General features: G+C 46.1%; 1 non-coding gene and 1 pseudogene across 1 annotated transcript; both read left to right on the top strand.

Annotated features, from left to right (window-relative positions):
* LOC142456141 (E3 ubiquitin-protein ligase RBBP6-like) overlaps positions 1-20,364 on the top strand; it is a 133,635-nt pseudogene that overhangs the window by 36,279 nt on the left and 76,992 nt on the right.
* LOC142457620 (small nucleolar RNA SNORA61) lies at positions 6,611-6,730 on the top strand. The gene has a single exon (XR_012786322.1). It is a non-coding gene; the product is annotated as a small nucleolar RNA SNORA61 (small nucleolar RNA).

The following is a 20,364-nucleotide window of genomic DNA, read 5'->3' on the forward strand; positions in this document are numbered from 1 at the left end:
ATAAACAGAAAAAAAAAATCTGACAAGAAAGAATTGGCTCCCCACCAGCTGCCAACAAGTTAACACTAACCATTGGCAACCCATGTGTGTCAGAGTAGCCCACTGCCCCACCGGTTGTCCGTGGTCATTTTTCTGAAGTGGGAGGCCAAGCTGTTCTTTCAAGGCACCTCTGGGTGAACTTGAACACCCAACTTTTCAGTTAGCCTAGCATTTAACCATTTGCACCACCCGAGGCGTAATAGGAGCCACTGTGTCAGAGAGAATTAAATAAAGAAGGGCTATGTCGGGGGAAATGGATGGGCCAAGATGTGGTCCTCTCTCTCTCTTGTACCTTCTTAGTTTGCTCCCGTGTGGTCTGGACAGACCCGCCATGTTTCCCAAGCTGTGTCTTCAGTGCTGTCTTCTCTAGTGCAATCTTCTAGGGCATGAAGTTGAGGTAGCTGGGATTGTGGGACTGGGACCAGCTGCTCAGACCTCTCTGTTTGGTGCTTCATGCCAGTCTGTTGCCCTCAAGGTTTGGTGCACCAGGTTGACGTATTGACTCCTTCTTATTGTTCAGTCTTTCTAGACCTGCCTACTATGATCGCTAAAGACAAAATGGATGCATAAGCAAATGTGGTGAAGAAAGCTGATGGTGCCTGGCTATAAAATATATAGCTTCTGGGGTCTTAGAGGCTTGAAATCAAACAAGTGGCCATCTAGCAGAGAAGCAACAAAACCCACATGGAAGATGTACACCACCCTGTGTAATCATGAGGTGTCAACGGGATCAGCTAACAGGCATCAGAAGACCCCAAACAAACAAAAAAACAAACACAAATATATTATTCAGAACAAGGAGGGTCATAACAGAGACCCAAAACCTGTGGGGGAAGGCCAGCCCCCCATAACTAATCCTGGGTTCAATAGGCACAATTGTATGGTTAAACTATAGATAGATAGATAATAATAAAATCATAGATAATAAGGAGAGACAGAAGAGAGATTGAAATAATGGAGTCAGACACATTTCATGGTAGCATGCTCACCTCAGACCTGCTCAGTGGTCCACGTGGAGATGGGAGACAAGAGGGCAGGAGAGAGGGAGAGGGGAAGGAAGATAAGGGGAGAGGGGACATGCAAGCCCCCTAATTACAGGTAAAGACATACATCACAGGAAGGAGTTGCACTATAGGTTATACAATAATGAGGGGGATCATCTAGGGGTATACATGCTATAGGATGAGGAGGGATTGGGGGCACACATGTGACAAGATGGGCGGATCCTAGATTCAGGATGGCAGCCTCACTTCGGGATGTCACTGAGCAGGTTTGTTTGACCTGTTCTCTGGCTCTCCATGGAAACCATTATCAGTAGGGTGAGAATTCCACCTACAGGGACCAAGCTGGGGAAAGTCTTTTTGTAGCCCATAAAAACCCATCTGTAGACAATGGGCTATCCCCTCACAGAAGGGTCACTAGGAAGGGATGAGTCAACCAGGATGAAGTATAGCATTGATGAAACACACAATTTTCCTCTGGTTCCTTGAGGCTTCCTCACCCTCCACTATCATGACCCCAGTGCTGCCTTCCACTGAGAGCTAGGCTGGAGCATGTGCACTGGTACAAATAAGAGCTCATGCATATGAAATCCAGGTCAGATAAACCCCTCAGGAACAATCATGGGAGTAGTGACACCCGGAGAGTAGAGGGAAAATGGGTTAGGAAGGGAAACCACTGCATAAGGTTTCCTAAACTGTAAGTCATTCTACTGCTGGTGGGGTGAGCAGTTCACCACCTAAACTGAAAAAAAAAAAAAAAAAACAAGAGAAAAATTAGTACAGGAATTCAAGAGAAGAGGAAACATAATGAAAAACATATGAAAAGACACTCAACTTGATTAGTAATCAAGGAAATGCAAATTAAGTGCACTATGATCATATTACCCATTTGGTTGGCATAATTAAAAGCCTGACAATCCTGAGCATTAGTTAGGTTGTAAAGCAATGAGATTCAAGTTAAAATTTGATGCAAACACTTTGAAAAACAATTTGACATTAGCTGGTAAATCAGACACTTACAGACATTAAGCCCCAACCAGTCTATTCACAATTTACATTTGAATTTAGTTATTTAATATTTTATACCTGGTGAAAAGAGCCCTGGCGGGGTGGTGATTGAGAGCTCAGCGGCTAACCGAAGTGTCAGCTGTTCAAACCCACCCGCTGCTCTGAGGGTGCAATAGGTGGCATGCTGGCACTCTAATGACTGACAGCCTGGGACACTCTATGGGACAGTCCTGCTCCGCCCTCCAGGTGGACTACTTGATGGAGTTTACGCTGTCACACGGGTATACTCTTGAAAACTCAGTACATCTCCACCTCAGTGATAAGCATCAACATCAATAATCATACTGGAACGATACTGTTCACTTAAAAATTACAGCAGATACACTATGATGCCTGCCATTTTCATACACCTTCAAAACAAGCAACACTAAAAAAACTATAGTTTAGTGATAGATCGATATGTGGTAAAAATCTAAAACTATAAACCCAGAAATAACAGAAACAAAACTCGAGGTTGGAGGGAATTCCAGGAAGTAAGGAGGGTGCAAAACTCCTTACTTCCCAGAAGCCAGGGAGAGGTGGATGGCAACCTCAGCAGGGTGGACAGATATTTCCAGTCCTTTGTCTTGCTCTTTACGTTTGGTGGGTTTGTGTTATACATCCATGTTTCGTTTCTGTGTGCATTAAGGGTATTTAATGAAATGAGAGAAAATAAGTGGAGGCGAGTGAAGATTTCGAGGAAGGGGGCGACAGCGACCAGAGCAGAAGCAGGGAGGGGACTGCTGTCATCAGGGAGAGAGGAGGTGTCAGCACGGGCTGGCCAAGTCACCTGGGCAGAGGCTCGAGTCACATCATGTGCGGCGCACAGGTTTCCTAAAAGCAAACTCTGAGAAAGATTCGGATACAAAAGCTAATTATCCAGGGCGTCCAGGATCAATGCTCGTGCACAAGAAGGAAGCAGAGTGGGCAGAAGGGAAACTGGGCTGGGAAGCAGTCTCAGCGAAGACCTCGGCTGACCGGACAGGGAGCCCTGACGCTGGGTGACTTTCACGTGTGGGAGCTGAACTTGGCTGGTCCAACACCAGGCAGTCACGCTGCTGGGCATTCCTCCTCGAGGAAGGGCATGTGACCTTGGCTGAGATGACTCGATGCAGCCAAGGGCAATTTCCAGAGGGGACAGAGGAGCGTGGGGCGGCAGGAACCAGTCCTCTGGTTCTGAAGGGGGTCTAGGTGACGCACTATGGCATCTCCTCCCAGTTTGCTTTGTTGAATAAATGACCTGCGAATGGGTTGACTACGGAAATGAGAGAAAGAAAGGCCTGAAAGAGGCCTCTACATTTGGGAGGTAGAGGGTGGGACCCTTTGCTGAGGCGGGAAGAAGAAGAAGGAGGAGGAGGAGGAGGAGGAGGAGGAGGAGGAGGAGGAGGAGGAGGAGGAGGAGGAGAAGGAGGAGGAGGAGGAGGAGGAGGAGAAGAAGAAGAAGGTTTAAGGATAAAAAGCAAATGCACTGCCCTTGAGTTGATGCTGGTTCATCGTGTCCCTGTGGGTTTCCGAGACTGTAGCTTCCTTTTTTTTTAATAGGTCAATCCTTTAATCTTATCAAGGGAAATTGCACGATCGTTACCACTCTCCAGGGAGTAGAAAGCCTCCTCTTTCTTTCTTGGAGAAGGCAGTGGTTTCAAACCGCTGGTCTTGTGGTTAGCAGACCCAGACATCGCTGCACCACCAGGGCTCACAGATTTGCGGGAAGGAAATCTAAAAGCTCTTCTTTGTGTAGTTTAAGTTCAGGATGCTGACTGGAATTCCTGTGGAGATGTCAAGGAGACCGTTCCGTGTAGAAATGCGAAGTTCTGGGAAAAATCTTGCTGGGAACCCAGATTTAGCAGTCCTGGTTGAGAGAGGAGTGTTACTGCTCTGGAACGGGATGTCAATCATTTGGGAAAGCAGGCAGTGGACAGAGGGCCCCAGGCCATGGCTTGGGCCACTCTGACTTGAGAAATGGAGCAGGGGAGAGAAGCCAAGAGGGACTGACATGGGAGGGAAGACAATAACAACAACAACAACAACAAACACACAGTATGGTGTTATGACACCCGAGGAGAAAACGATTTCAGGAAACCAAAGTGGTCAAGTGTCCACGGAGAGGTCAAAGATGATAAGGACAGGAGTTTTGATGATGCGACAAAGGGAGTCTCGATAAAGCTGTAGAAATATGAGCAATGGGTTGGGCTGCGTAAGGGGCGGGGTGGGGGGAGGAGGCGGAAAGGCAGAGACAGCATGTGAACCTGAGAACCCAGGGCTGCCAGCTGTTCCAGTTTCTTATGAAAACATATGTTATATGTTAAATGTTGGGCCAGACAGCACATTTGTTTCCACAATGCAGGGCAACATTGTGAGGCTCGAGAATAAGTCTAGGGCTCAGGATCGGCCTTCGCTCTGGGTCTCTGACTTGTCTGGGGAGTGAACTCCCGCCGGGGGTATGAGAGTCAGGAAAGGGAGGCCTGGGTGTCCCACGTATAGCGCAGCCTGAACATGGAGCCTTCTGTCTAGCTGAGTCTTGACGTGCATCTGGAATTCATCCTGAAGGAAGCACTGCTTCTTCCAAACGGGACTTCTCGCTCTCCTGTGCTTCAGGATAGGCCCTAAAGGGGTGGTTCTCAACCTGTGGGTCGCGACCCCTTTGGGGATCAAATGACCCTTTCCCAGGGGTCGCCCTATTCATAACAGTAGCAACATGACAGTGATGAAGTAGATGGGAATAATTTTGTGGCTGGGTCACCATCACAGGAGGAACGATGGAGGAAGGTGGAGAACCCCTGTCCTGCAGGAAATGTTCTTCTCTGTGATGCAGTCTGTCGGCAGCCTGCTCCCGCGCCTTTGCTCCGTGGTCACGCAGATGCAGAAGGTCCTATCTCGTTCCTAGAGGGGTTGAGATGCAGGTGATAGTGTAAAGGCCTAATGCGGGATGTTCTTAGAGAATACATGTTCCAGGCAAGTGACTCTTGCCATAGCTGATGTGCCGTGTTACAGCAGCGCAGTCCGATCTGAGCGCTACACTCGTACGTGCCTGTGCCATACGGTCTCAGGACACTTATGTCTGAAGATGGATTAATCAATCCCTAACAAACCTGAGTGCTGTGTGATTTCGCGACAAACACTCTCCTAACGTTGTGTCATTGGTCTATTGACCCAGTATGTGTCTCATCACTGACAGGCCCACTGTGTAACGTCCAACTATTGTAAGCTTTCTCCTTTGCCTAAATCAGCCCGATAGAACTGTCGGTCGGATTATCGTGCCTCGGACTCCGTGGTTCCGTTCTGATGAGCCGCACGTTTCTTGATCTGAATCATTCTTTGAAGCCTTCATAAGCCTCTCTATTTCTCTTTTAAACAGCATCAGAGTTCGCTCTGCCACAAATTGAATTAAAAATTCCAAGCAGCTCCAAAGGACTAATGGACCCCATGAAGCTCAGCCTCCTTGACCATGAGGCCAGAAGGAGCAGAGGGTGCCTGGCTCCTACTGCTGACTGCTTTGAAAGGGCTCACAATAGAAAGCCCTGGATAGAATGGGAATAAAGTGTGGAACAAAACCTAAAATCACTGAAAATAACAATATCACATGTTTAATGATCTCACAAAGACTAGTGAGACCCAGGAAACTATGGGCCCTGGTCACCCTTTAAACCTGGAGCTGAATTCATCCCAGCTTTGAGCTTTCAGCCAAACAATAGACAGGCCTATAAGGTTAACAATCACGTCAAGACAGCACGCTCTCCTGTGAACAATCAACCTACGAGATCAAAATGGCAGCCTTTGCTCAGGAGTGGAGTAGTTGTTCCCCACTGGGCTGCTAACTGCACGGTCAGCAGTTCGAAACCACCAACCACTCCATAGGAGGTAAGTGAGGCTTTCTTCTCGTGACGCTTCCTGCTTCATAGGTAGTTCCTACAGGGCGGCTCTAAATTGGCATCGAGTTGATGGCAGTGAGTTTGTTTGCCTTAAAAGCTCAGAAGGAAGGAAAGGTGAGCAGGAAGGGGAGCCACAGGGGGAGATGGGAAGAGCGCCGTCACACTGCGCAGACTGAACTCAATGCGTATGAGGGGTTGAATGGAAAAACCATTTTTTTCCTGTAAACTTCGTCCAAGTCAGAATAAAAATGTGGGTTTTTTAATTCATGGGAAGATAAAAAGCAATAATGAAGCTCAAACACCTCGTGACATGGATGAATTTGGAAAACATTATCCTCAGCAAAGTTAGTCAATCTCATAGACACAAATACTGCTTGACATCATCATGATAAAAGAAAAACAATGGGAAAAAAGATTTTCACACCCAAAGAAACAGACTGGAGGCTATGGGGGTGGGGGTGGGGGGGAAGAGAGGGAAGGAAGGAAGAGAGAAGAGGACTAAGGAAGGAAACTAAAAAGGGTTACATGCCTGGATACTGTCACGGTTCTTGTGAGACAGGGCACGTGTGTGTGTGTGTGTGTGTGTGTGTGTGTGTGTGTGTGTGTGTGTGATACTCCACCAACTAAAAGAAAAGAATGCTCACAGCCTTGAAAACCCTCCAGTTCCCTTACCCATCTGATCTGAGCACTAGTCTGAGTGGTGACAGAGGAGGAAAAGCAACATTGACGCTGGCTTCAATGCCTCTTGTGGCACCGGGCTAGTCGCAAACAAGCAAAAGTAATTGTGGAGGAGTGTGCCCAGGGACAGGTGAGTGAGGTGGATGCTAAGTGCCGCAAGGACCCCCATGGAGGCTGGCATGGTGGACCACGGAGAGGAAGGTAACTTCCAGGTGTACTATCTCACAGTCTAGATGGGGAGATTGGGAAGTAGAAAGTGTTAGCAAGACCTTTTGCTGTATCACCTGTTTTGATTTCCCGATGCATGTTTTCTGTGTTGGCTGGTGTTATTTAGGTGGTGGGATTTTTCATCCCAACTCCCTGAAGTTGGGTTTTTTCCCTTCTTCAAGCAAAGGGAAACTATTGAAAAGATTCTCGGTAAGGGAAAGGTAAAATCAGAGTGTGAAATTTAAGAAGATTAATTCTTTAACAGTAAGCAGGATGGAGTCAAGTCCGGCTTAATTATAAGTAGAAAGTTCACTTCCGAGAATCTTCCTATAGTGGCAATAAGACAAAGAGGTGAAAGCTAATTTGATGGGGTTGGCCGAGGTGCTGGGCGAGCAGAGAAATGGTGCTTGAATGCCCATTGTTCATCATTAAATGATTCTGAGTCGAAGTGGCAGTACTCTATTGGAGTGGCCTGGAGACACTGGGGCTGCATCGATTGACAGGATAAAAGCAACTACAGCCAATGTTTGGACAGTAAAATGAGAGGCAAACCTTAGAGACCCCAGATCAGTAAAGGCATACACCACCTCTCACTGACCCCTGCCCCACACACACACACACACACACACACACACACACACACACACACACATTCTCAAACAGAAGCCTGGGAATTCCCTCCTAAAGAATGGAATCTCCTCCATTATCTACATCATCCGCCATTTCACACAGGAGTCTGGATGTTAAATCCACCTGTGAGTCGCCTCTAGCTTCTCAAATTACTTAAAGGACTGGTTTGATTCTCCACACCCCTACCCAGCCTTCTCCTCACCACCCCCACCCCCACCCCACCCGCCAATGACCCGAGGGCTACATTGTCAGCTAGATGTACCAGGATGAACAAAAAGCCAATCCTTCATCACACCAGGTTGGAGAACTGGGAGCATTCTGGTACTGTGTCAATATGATGCTCACCTGCCAGGGCAGTTTGCAACCAAACAAGGATTCAGAAAATTTTGCAAGTGTTTTCCCTTAAAGAAAAGCTTTTATTTAGACTTTCCAGTTCTACTTTAACAAAGATTGTGAATCTTCTGCCAGGTGATTAAAACCCACCCTCGATGAAATACAGTTTTCCTGATCGTGTCCAAAAAGATGAAGGTGCTTTCTTATACTGCACTCACGCCAAGGGCAACAGGACTTCTAAAAGTTGGTTTTTACTGCCCTCTAGTGGTCGCTTCCCTGAAAATGTCAACTCACTGCGTTTCTGTAGGCCTCCTGGGTGACCTTCAGGAACCAGGGGGCCCTGTCCTGTAAGGGTGAAACTGCTTGCTACATGGCAATTCAGACATGCCAACCACCCTTCCCACAAAGATTTCCAACCTCTGACGTGGGATCAGAATCGGCTGCATGGCAGTTTGAACAGGCTTGCTGACCTACAACGTGACCTAGTCAAAATGTAGTCCTGTAGTTTGAATTGAGATTTTGTATTTGCAAATATAGAGGAAAAACAATTCCCTTTTTTTGTGGGGGGGGCAGGGAGAAGAAATTTTAAATATTTATAAAATATTGCAAGAGATTTTCTTTATAGGATCCGTGGTACAAGTGCTTAGTGTGGCATTTAATAAACGACATATTGTAAAACTAAGCTCCAGTAAACCTTCAGGTCAAACAACCTTGTCTCTTTTTCTGTTGTTGAGGATAACTAATTCTTATAAACACACGCAAGGTACATTCATGCTTCATAAAAATACAGAAAAATGTTTGGATCATAAAAGATAGCTCTTTTAAAACTAAAATTGGAAGGCTGAGATGGTCTTGAGCCACAGAAATTGTAGAGCTTCTTGTATTAGCTCTTGGGTTTTTACAAAAAGTACCCCACATAAATAGTTTATCCTAGGGAGATAAATCCAATCCTGACTGACTAATCTAATGGACATTTTGTTTGCAATGGACAAATTGGGAAAAGGGTAAATTAAATGCACGATTGTGTAAAGGTTAAACCCAAACACTGACTGGAAACTTGCGAGCACCGTGAGCCTTGGGCATCTCCATGGCTCCGTTTGCTCCTGTGAGAAACAAGAGCCATGATCAAGACTACCTCGTGGAGTAGTGTAAAGGAGACTCAGCACAGAGACTAACCCAGTGGCCATGAGTCTACACCCGCTCCTAGCAGCCTTGCGTGTGTCAGAGTGGAACTGCACACCTGAGAGAGGGTGTCCAGGGGTTGGTGTTTCAGATGTAGATTGCCAGGCCTTTCTCCCAATGATCCTGTCGGTGAACTTGAAGTTTTTATTTAGTAGCGGAGCCCATTAACCATTTTCACCACCTAGGGACTCAGCACAGAGGCTGCTCACCGTCACCGAGTCAATTCCAACTCATATTCGCCCTCTATCAGGTTCTCAGACTGCCAGTCTGGAGGGGAATGGACAGCACCAAGACTGTGGTGGTTGTTAGGTGCTGCTGACTTGGTGCTGATTCATAGTGGCCCTACAATGTACGTACAACAATCTGGAGCCATCCTCACGGAGACCAGCACTAAGTAACTGCACAACAGAAAGTGAGGGGACCATGCGTGGTCTCAGTAGATGACACTAGGTCTACTCCATTTAGGGATCTGGGCTAGCTGGGCACCACATCTGCCCTTCTTTGGCCAATGGGCCCTTAGGTACAAGGAGACCCCCAGATCATAGAGTGAGAATTCTTCCACAAAACTGGGTACTTTAGAGAAACAAATCCACAGAAACTCGTGTATATGAGAGAGGTTTATATAAAGGGTAAGTGCACATCAGGAAAACATCCCAACCCAGTGCTGCCCAAGCCCACAAGTCCAACATTAACCGATATGTCTGACACCAATCCACAAAGTCCTCCTCCATCTCACAAAATACACAAAATGACTCTGACTGCAGGAGGAAAGCCAAATCAGTGAACGTGTAAGCATCTCAGCTCTGGCAGGGGTCTCCATACGGCTGCTCCAGCACTCAGGGCTGCATCGGGGTAGGTCCATGCAGCTTCTCCTCAGGGATGTCTTGCAGGAAGTGACCCTTGCCAGCTGAAGGAGGGAACTGCTAAGGCAGCTGCACCCTGGTCTGACCATCACAAACAAGAGACCCGAGACCTAGAAAGGCAAGGCATATTGATCCATTTATCTCTCCGCCCTTCAATTACTCCCATCTGTATGTATCAGCCAGGTTGGCACAATAAGCTAACTACCTCACGTGTGCTGTATCGAAATTGGTGAAAGACGTCAAGTGGGCCACAAAGAGCAGAGCTCGGCATAATGCTCTGGAGTCCGCACTAGAAAGTTGGATAAAGACCCTAGTCCCCATCCAACACCAACCCACAAAGAGAACTGTGGACCTAAGGGAACCAAAGATGGCTTGAGAGACCTAGACGCACTCAAAGACCAAATTTGTCTGAAAGACTCATTTCCACTTTTTTAGGGGGGGGGTGTTTTTTTATCATTTTATTAGGGACTCATACAGCTCTTATCAAAATCCATACATACATCAATTGTGTAAAGCACATTTGAACATTCATTGCCCTCATCATTCTCAAAACATTTGCTCTCCACCTAAGCCCCTGGCATCAGGTCATCATTTTCCCCTCCCTCCCTGCTCCCCCATCCCTCCTGAACCCTTGCTAATTTATAAATTATTGTTTTGTCATATCTTGCACTGTTCGACGTCTCCCTTCACCCACTTTTCTGTTGCCCGTCCCCCAGGGAGGAGGTCACATGTAGATCCGTGTAATTGGTTCCCTCTTTCCAATCCACTCTCCCTCTACCCTCCCAGTATCACCACACACACCACTGGTCCTGAAGTGATCATCTTCCCTGGATTCCCTGTGTTTCCAGTTCCTATCTGTACCAGTGTACATCTTCTGATCTAGCCAGATTTGTAAGGTAGAATTGGGATCATGATAGTGGGGGAGGAGGAAGTATTTAGGAACTAGAGGAAAGTTGTATTTTTCATCATTGCTACATAGCACCCTAACTGGCTTGTCTCCTCCCCGAGACCCTTCTGCAAGGGGATCTCCAGTGGCTGACAAATGGGCTTTGGGTCTCCACTCTGCACTTCCCCCTTCATTCACTATGGTAAGATTTTTTTTTCCGATGATGCCTGATACTGATCCCTTCGACACCTCATGATCGCACAGGCTGGTGTGGCTTCATCCATGTGGGCTTTGTTGCTTCTGAGCTAGATGACCGCTTGTTTACCTTCAAGCCTTTAAGACCCCAGATGCTTTTTTTTTTTTTATACCAGGGCACCATCAGCTTTCTTTGCCACATTCGCTTATGCACCCATTTGTCTTCAGTGATCATATCATGGAGTTGAGCATACAATGATATGATTTTTTGTTCTTTGATACCTGATAACTGATCCCTTCAGCACCTCGTGATCACACCAGCTGGTGGATTTCTTCCATGTGGGCTTTATTGCTTCTGAGCTAGATGGCCGCTTTTTTACCTTCAAGCTTTTAAGACCCCAGGTGCTATATCTTTTGATAACCGGGCACCATCATCTTTCTTTACCACATTTGCTTATTCACCCGCTTTGTCTTCAGCGGTTGTGTCGGGAAGGTGAACATCATAGAATGCCAATTTAATAGAAGAAAGTATTCTTGCATTGAGGGAGTACTTGAGTGGAGGCCCAATGTCCTTCTGCTACCTTAATACTAAACCTATAAATATGTGCACATCGTTCTATTTCCCCATCCTCATATAGAAATAGATTTGCATATGTACATGTCTTTATTGAGACCTTTCTAAATGCCCTTGGCCTCCTAGCTCTTTCCTCTCTTGCCTTTGACTTTCCTCTTGTCCCACTATCATGCTCAGTCTTCATTTGGGTTTCAGTAATTCCTCTTGGTTACATTACCCTTGATCACTCCCTACCAGGCCTCCTACACCCTCCTCACCACCGATTTGGATCACTTGTTGTTCCCTTGTCCCTGTGTTTGTTAACACCACTTCCTTTCCCCTCACCTTCCCCTCTCCCATGTCCCTCCGGAACTGTCGGTCCCGTTGTTTTCTCCTCCAGATTGTTTATCCAGCCTATCTTATTTAGACAGACCTGCAGAGATAATAACATGCACAAAAACAAGACAGAGCAAAACCAAGCAACAATATACAACACAACAACAAACCAAGGACAAAAAAACACAACAAGAAAGAAATGCTTGTAGTTAGTTCAAGGACTGCTTGTTGGCCTTTAGGAGTGTTTTCCAGTCCAGTCTGTTGGGGCACCATGCCCTGGCCCCAAAGTCCACCTTCAACATTCCCTGTGGACCTCACCACTCCATTCCCTTGCTGTTCTGTTGCACCCCCTTAGTGTTTTGCCTCGGTGTGGCGGGATCAGATCGGACGGAATTCCCACACTGGCACACCCCTTTTTGTATTATCTTGCTTCTGACTTGAAGAAGAAGGAAGTGCAAAATCACACCTCAGGATCCTGAAAAAAACATCTGAACTTAGGCAACAATTGCTCTTTGACTGCTACCTGAGCCCTGCTCTTTTCCTGAGCCCTGAAACCTGAGCCCTGCTCTTTTCCTGAGGCAGTGGCTTCTGCCTGGTGAATCCAGGTTATGCTTCTGAAAAAAGAAAACTATGAAAAAAAATGTCTATTTAATACATATCACCTCGAATGCCTATTGATTAATGCCAAGAAAAGACTTAAAGGACCCAGTAAGCCAAAAGATAGATGGAAACCAGATTTCACTATGGCTCCCACGCCCAGGGATGAGCTGGCAGGCCACACGACGACTCAGCAGATAACAGAACTGAAGTCTGTGCATGTACACTTGCACACACCACCAAGGAATCCATGTGAAAGGAGACAGGAAAAACAAATCTAAAACAGTCCCTCCCCCAACCCCCATCAGAGGTCAGCTTGGAAGGAACCAAAGTCTTGGTCTAATTTTTATTTTGAAAACCTATTTTATAATAAGGCACACATTTTTTTAATGTGGAACCCATCATATATTGATCAAGTATTTTCATTTTTATTTACTTTTTATTAAATATCTTTTATTGGAGGCTCTCACAGTTCATATAACAATCCATACATCAATAGTATCAAACATATTTGTACATATATTGTCATCATTATTTTCTAAACATTTACTTTCTACTTGAGCCCTTGGTATCACCTCCTCTTTTTTCCCTCCCTCCCACCTTCCCACTCTCGTGACTACTTGCTAAATTATAAATTATTATTTTCATATCTTACACCAACTGCTGTCTCCCTTCCCCCACAGCTTCTGTTGTTCATTCCCGGGGCAGGGGTATCAATCATTGCAATTAGTTACCCCTTCCTCCCCTGCTGTCCTCACCCTCCCTCTACATTCTTGGTATCACTACTCCTATTTCTGTTGCTGAGGGGTTTATCTGACCTGAATTCCTTGTGGCAAGAGCTCTCATGTGTACCTGTGCACATGCTCCAGTCTGGCCCAAAGTGAAAGGCAGGACTGATGTGGGATTATAAAGGGACTTTTCCCCAGCTTTGTCTCTCCCAAAGACATGCCAAACATTAGAGGCTATGTGCCAGCATCTGGTGGGAGGTCAGATGCTTAGAGACATCCTCCCTGAAGGCAGTCAGTTGCCAGACTACTGTCTGCTCCCACCACAAGAGGGTCCCACTCCCTACTATTAAGGAAAATGGCCTACTTCTTAAAGGCTTGCGACATCAGTCTGGTCCCTGTAGGTGGAGTTCACTCCCTACGGATAATGGTTTCCATGGAGAGCCAGAAAACAGGTCAAAACTGCTCAGTGACATCGGAAGTTAGGCTGCCATCCTGAATCTAGGATCTGCCTATCTTGTCACATGTATACCCCCAATCCCTCCTCTTCCTATGGCATGTATATCCCTAGATTGTCCCCCTCTCGTTGCTGTATAACCTGTAGTGCAGCCCCTTCCTGTGGCTTGCATGCCTCCCAAAGATATACAAGCCTTGGTTAGCAATAAAGAAGGTTGCCTTTTCCCGCTCTCTCCCCGTCCGCACTCCCCTGTTCCCCTGTTTCCTTTCCCCTTCCTCCCCTCCCCCTCTCTCCTGTCCTCCTCTCTTGCTCTCTCCACATGGACACCAAGTGAGGCTGGGGTGAGCATGCTACCATGAAATGTGTCTGACTCCAATATTGCAATCTCTCCTCTGTCTCTGTCTCTCATGCTCTCTAGGACTTTATTATAACACATATATATCAACCATACAATTGCACCTGTTGAACCCACGATTAGTTGTGGGGGACTGGCCTTTCCCCCACAGATTGGGGTCATGATAGATGGGGGTGAGGAAGCCTCAAGTAACCAGAGGAATTTTGTGTATTTCATTGGTGCTATACTGCGCCCTAGTTGACTCAACCCCAGAAGGGTTGACCCTTCTGTGAGGGGATGTCCTTTTGTCTACAGATGGATTTGGGGGGTCTCTGCTCCGACCCACCTCGTTCTCAATAATGTTTTATTTGTTTGCTTGTTTGTTTGTTTGTTTGTTTTGGATCTTCTGATGCCTGTTACCTGGTCCCAGTAACACCTCATGATCACACAGGCTGGTGTGCTTCCTCCATGTGGCCTTGTTGCTTCCCTGCTAGATGACCACTCATTTAACTTCAAGCCTTTAAGACTCCAGATACTATATCTTTTGATAGCTGGGCACCATATGCTTTCTTCACCACATTTGCTTGTGTGCCCATTTTGTCTTTGATTATGCCGGGAGAGTGAGCATCATAGAATGCCAAGTTGTTAGAACAAAGTGTTCTTGCATTGAGGCAGGGCTTGAGCAGAGGTCCAACATCTGTCCACTACCTCAGTGTATTGGCATATAAATATATGTACATAGGCCAATACCTGTATTTTTATGAATTAATGTGTTTATATATGTACACAACTATGTTTATACCTGTATCCATAGCTTTTCTTCCTAGGTCTTTCCTCTGTTTCCTTTTACCTTCTCCTGCCCCATCACCACCATACTCACCCTTCTTCTGCCTCTTAGTAATTCCTCTCAGATAGATTGCTGTTACTTTAACACCACCAGAATTTCTATGTCCTCCTCATTGTTACTTTTAATTCCCTAGTTTTTCCCCTGTCTGTGGTTCTGTTTGCTCACTGCTCCCTTCTCCCACCTCCTCTTCCCCACAAGTCCCTCCAGAACTGTCAGTCCCATTGCTTTCTCCTCAAGCTTGCTTCTCATGACTATCATATAATTAGGCAACCCAACAAGGCGACAAACGGAAAAGAAAACAAAAGATTGAGTAAAAAGAGAAAGTAATAATAACTAGCAAAAAAAAAGCATACATAATTACAGGTCTGTCCGCTGACCTTTATGACTTTTGCCCCACTGGTTCTGGGGGTTCCGGGAACTGCCCCTCCTAAACTGAAGTCTATTTGGGGGACTCCTCAGGGGATTTGTGGTTTGGCTTTACTGATTTGTTATATTCCTTTTTGGTTCACCCTGCTGTGTGTGGGGGTGGGGGGAGGAGGAATGGGGGTGAATGTAGGCACTCACTCCCTGACATATGTCCCCAGTACTGTCCTCTGTTGCAGTGTGCTCCAACGAGGGGACATCATGTCTTGAGCTATTGTTGGCCCCACAGTCCTCTCTGGGCCTTATCAGCTCCCTGCAGGGACATTGTGCTCAGGGTTTGGTGGGCCCTATGGGGTCTGGACCCTTGCTCTCTCTTTTTCCTTCTTGGTTGGCTTCCATGTGGGTGTGGCATGCCGGCCCGTCTCCCTTTTCCTCTGTAGCACAGACTTCCAGGGAGGGGTCAGTTTGGCTCTGACTGGGGCCGGCCCTGTAGCCCACTCTGTTCGTTCATGAGTTGCCTCCAAGGTTCCGTGCGCTGTGGTGCGGTCTGCATGTCCACTCCCAATTCTGTGGAGGCAGAAGCAATACTCTCCCCTTGGGTGGGTTAGTGAGATTTTTATGTGTTGATAATCTATTTCTACATAATAAATTACCCCCAAACTTTCTGACTTAAAACCGCGACAATCGCTTATTATTTTCTGTGGGTCAGGGATTCCGACAGGCACAGCGGCTTGCCCTATTTCTGCTCCAGGATGTCTGGGACCTGAACTGGTAAACTTGAAGCCTGGAAGCTGGAATCATTTGGGAACTTACTCACCTGTCTGATGATTGATACTGGCTGTAGACTGCAGGGCAGCTGAAGCACCTGCTTGTGGCTTCTCTATGTAGCCTGAGCTTCCTGACGCCATGGCTGTTGAGATCAAAGGGCAAGCAAGCACCTGAGGCAAAGAGCCAGTGAAACCTCACTTGGTCTCTCCCTGGAAATCCCGCAGCATCACCTCAGCCACTTTCCCTTGGTGGGTGTGAGTACAAAGCTAGACCGTGGTTTTTTGGAGAGGAAGCAACTTCAACACCACTCTCGTGGCACGTGGCAAGAAGAGTAGCTATAGGGTGTGGATGATAGATAGATAGATAGATAGATAGATAGATAGATAGATAGATAGATAGATAGATAGATAGATAGATGCAACCACTTTGGAAAATAAAATTTGCCATATCGGATTGAGCTTAGTTAATCCTTCCTTCTAGGGTTAGCTAGATAGATGAGGTAGATCTCATAACAATGAGGTAGATGTGATTATTCCCATTTAACAGGAAACTTAAGGCTCCGAGAAGTTAAGTGACTTCCCAAAGTCACACACCTAAGAAACCTGCAGAGGAGAGACTCTTAGAGTCTTGTCCAAGCCGCCCTTCCTGCCAGAAATCACATTGCCCTCCCTCCTGGGATAAGACGACAGCTCTGTCTGAGATGACACACAAATTCTTAGTGAGCAGCAACAGCAATAACACATGTCTCTTTGTTAAGGGAGATTATTCTTTGCGTGCAACCGGTATAAAAATGATCATTTCACAACCACTATTTGTAACACAAGGAGCCCTGGTGGTGTAGGGAATGACATTGGGCTGCAAACCACAGGTCAGCAGTTCGACTCCACAGGAGAAAGACGGGGCCTCCTCGTATAAAAGCTATAACCCTGGAAACCCACAGATGCGGCTCTGCTCCGTCCCACAGGGTTGCTATGAGTTGGAATGAACTCAATGGCAGCAAGTTTTAAAATAATAACAGCGTAGCTGATATTGATTGTTCCTTATGATATGCCAAAGATTTACATTTCAGGTGAAATGTCCTCCGTGATTAATCACTTCAGCTATATTTTATTCCATAAGTGTAGTAATAAAATGGTAACACTGACATTAAAGATACGATGTATGGTAGAGTGAAAGGGAAGTGAAAAAGAGAAAGACCCGTGATAAGATGAAATGATGCAGTGACTGAAACACTGGGTGTATTGGACAGGGTTCTCTAGAGAGACAAACCAGATTGCCAGTAATTATATATAAATATATTTATAAAGATAGATATAATTCAAGAAATAAACCGTTAAATAACATACAGATAGATAATGCAAGAAATTAACAGTTAAATTATAAAGCAGTGAGACACTAGCAGTACTTCAAGTTTTGAGAGCTGCCAGTTGCCAGCTGGGTTATATATACCCAGGCAGTAAACAGCAAGGCAGGTCCCCAACTGTCATCAACTGTCAGTCCCCAGCTCCAGAGATGAACATTCCAATCGCGTGGGCTTAAAGGGACCTCAACTTACAGCGACACAGTCCACAGGCTAGGCATCCCACAGGTAGTGTACCCCTTTAAACTGAGGCACAGAACAACCAAGGTGAGGCTCACCGAGCCATTTATCCCTCTGCCCTTCAGTTAATCCTACTTGTGTTTATCGGCCAGGCTGGCACAATAAACTATAGCAATGATTCCACTGAACTGGCAGCTGAGAATGCCCCCTGGGCACTTTGGGCTTCTCATGCCTTTGGATCAACAGGTCAGGAAGAGTGTCACCGTACTAAGTGGTGTGATTGATCCTGATTACCAAGGAGAAATTGGACTGGTACTACATAATGGAGGTAAAGAAGAATATGTCTGGAAATCCAGGAGATCCCATAGGCCGACTCTTAGTGTTACCATGCCCTGTTATTAAAGTAAATGGTAAATTACAGCAACCCAGTCCTAACAGGACTTATAATGACCCAGACCCCTCAGGAATGAAGGTCTGGGTCACCCCACCAGGCCAAAAACCACAGCCAGCTGAGGTGCTTGCTGAGGGCAAAGGTAATACAGAATGGGTAGCAGTAGAAGGTAGTTCTACCTATCAATTACGACCACGTGATCAATTGCAAAAGCGAGGCTTGTAATTGTCTATGTATTTTCTTTGTATGTGATTATTGTGTATATTTCCTTTGTTCAAGTATGTTATATCAGATATAATTTGACTCAGTGTGTTTTCATTTATATGTATGATAGATGATTGATGATAAGTATAAGTGTGATTTCATTAATATCTGGAAATTATATAAGTATGTATGGGTAAAGAATTGTGTACAGGTGCCAGGCTGGCAAGGGGTGGATTCTATAGCACTGGGGTCAAACATAGTGATCATGAGAACATGCGGGGCCAGGCAGGGTTTCGTTCTGCTGCCCCTCGGCCTCTATAAGTTGAAACCAACTCAAAGGCACCTAACAACAACAGCAGTCATACAAGCTTCAGTGTTGTTTTCAAGCCAGAGGGGCCTGCCAGAAAACCCCACAAAATCATGCAAATCCACAAGGTCAAATCTTCGCATCTATTTTAAGAACACCCATGGGACTTCCCGGGCCATCGAGGATCTGCATATTGAAAGATGTCACTTTGCACAAACAATGGTGGATTTGGGAAGTGTGCCCAGCCAAGCAGTGGGGTTGGATCCAGGGTCGGTGGCCCAAAAAGAGTGCTGAATGTTTGCTGTCCATCCTTAAAAATCAGAGAGTCATGCTGACCTTAAGAGTTTAGATGTGGATTCCCTGTTCATTGAGCACATCCAGGTGAACAAAGCCCCAGGATGCGCTGCCGGACTTGGAAGAGCTCCCCCGGCCACAATGAGATGATCCTCCTGAAGAAGAACATGTTGTTCCTAAAGCAGAAGAGGCGGTTGCACAGAAGAAAGAGATCTCTCAGAAGAAACTGAAGAAGCAAAAACTTATGGCTCGGGAGTAAATTAAGCTTAAAATAAAAGTTAAAGCGGGGGAGGGAGAAAGAAATGATCATTTAAAATGTGCCTGCTTACCGCACAAGAGAATAGTTAAATTATGAAATAAATAAAACAGACTGAGAATTTTTCAACTGCTTCTTATATGCATATAGCAAACCAAACTCACTGCCCTCAAGACCATGCTGACTCATAGAGACCCTGTAGGATAGGGTGAACTGCCCCTGTGTTAAATTATGAAATAAATAAAACAGACTGAGAATTTTTCAACTGCTTCTTATATGCATATAGCAAACCAAACTCACTGCCCTCAAGACCATGCTGACTCATAGAGACCCTGTAGGATAGGGTGAACTGCCCCTGTGTTTCCTAGAGTGTCCTACTTTACAGACATAAAAAGCTCTATGGTTCTCCCAAGGATTGGCTGCTAGTTTTGAACTGCAAACCTTTTGAACCACAGCCCAGTGCATAACCACTATACCACCAGGGCATCTGAGTATAGAGCTGATATAAATAGCCTAACCTAGACAAGGCACTCCACTTCTAAGCTATCTATTGTAACCTTCGGTTGTTTATGAGGGTGGAGGTCTCAGGCTGTCGAGAAGGAAGAGGTAATTGGAGCTGGAAAGTGGAAGTGGCAGATACTGAGAAAATGTTCTTGAGTTGCTTTGGATGGTCTGAGAGAGACTTGGGATGGTAGGACCTAGCCTATTCGGACCACGGAAGGAACTGGGAAGACAGCCTGCAGCCTGCCACAAAAGCACAGGCACCACTAACAATGTCACACCTAATACAAGGAGCCCTCGTGGCACAGTGGTTGATCCGTGGCTGCTTTGCTGTGTGGGAGGTCTCCGGTTAGAACCCGCCAGTCAGTTGGCGGGAGAAAGATTGGTGGCAGTCTGTTTCCGTATAGATTACAGCCTGGAAAACCCTGTGGGCAGTGCTACACCCTCTGGGCCGAGTCAGAATTGACGCGGAGACTAAAGACTTTGTACCGATTAGTTCCCATTATCCTTACAACAGCCATGCACATTCTGCAGAGAAGGGAACGGAAGCTCAGAGAGCTTAAATAGCTAACCAAAACCATGCCCTTGAACTCAAAACTCGCTGCCAGCAAATCTATTCTGACTCGTAGTGATTCTACAGAACGGGGTAGATGCCCCTGAGGTTTCACAAGACTGTCAATCTGTTCAGGAACAGCAGGTCTCGTCCTTCTCACGTGGAGCGGCTGCCGGGTTCAAACGGCTGACCTTGTGGTTACCTTGTGGTTATTCCACCAGGGCTCCTTTAACCGTGTGATTAGTGACTAGTCAAGCTGGACCTTGAACCCCAGCCGTCTGGCTGGCCTCTGAACTATGATATTGAGCTTTCACTGTTTAATCGGTGCCGTGTGTTTCACAGCCTAGCCAAATTCCAAACTAATTCAATAGAAGGCTCTCAGTAAAGGTGAATTAATTTTAATAATAA

The sequence above is a fragment of the Tenrec ecaudatus genome, chromosome 9, assembly GCF_050624435.1.
Source record: "Tenrec ecaudatus isolate mTenEca1 chromosome 9, mTenEca1.hap1, whole genome shotgun sequence".
Lineage (NCBI taxonomy): Eukaryota > Metazoa > Chordata > Mammalia > Afrosoricida > Tenrecidae > Tenrec > Tenrec ecaudatus.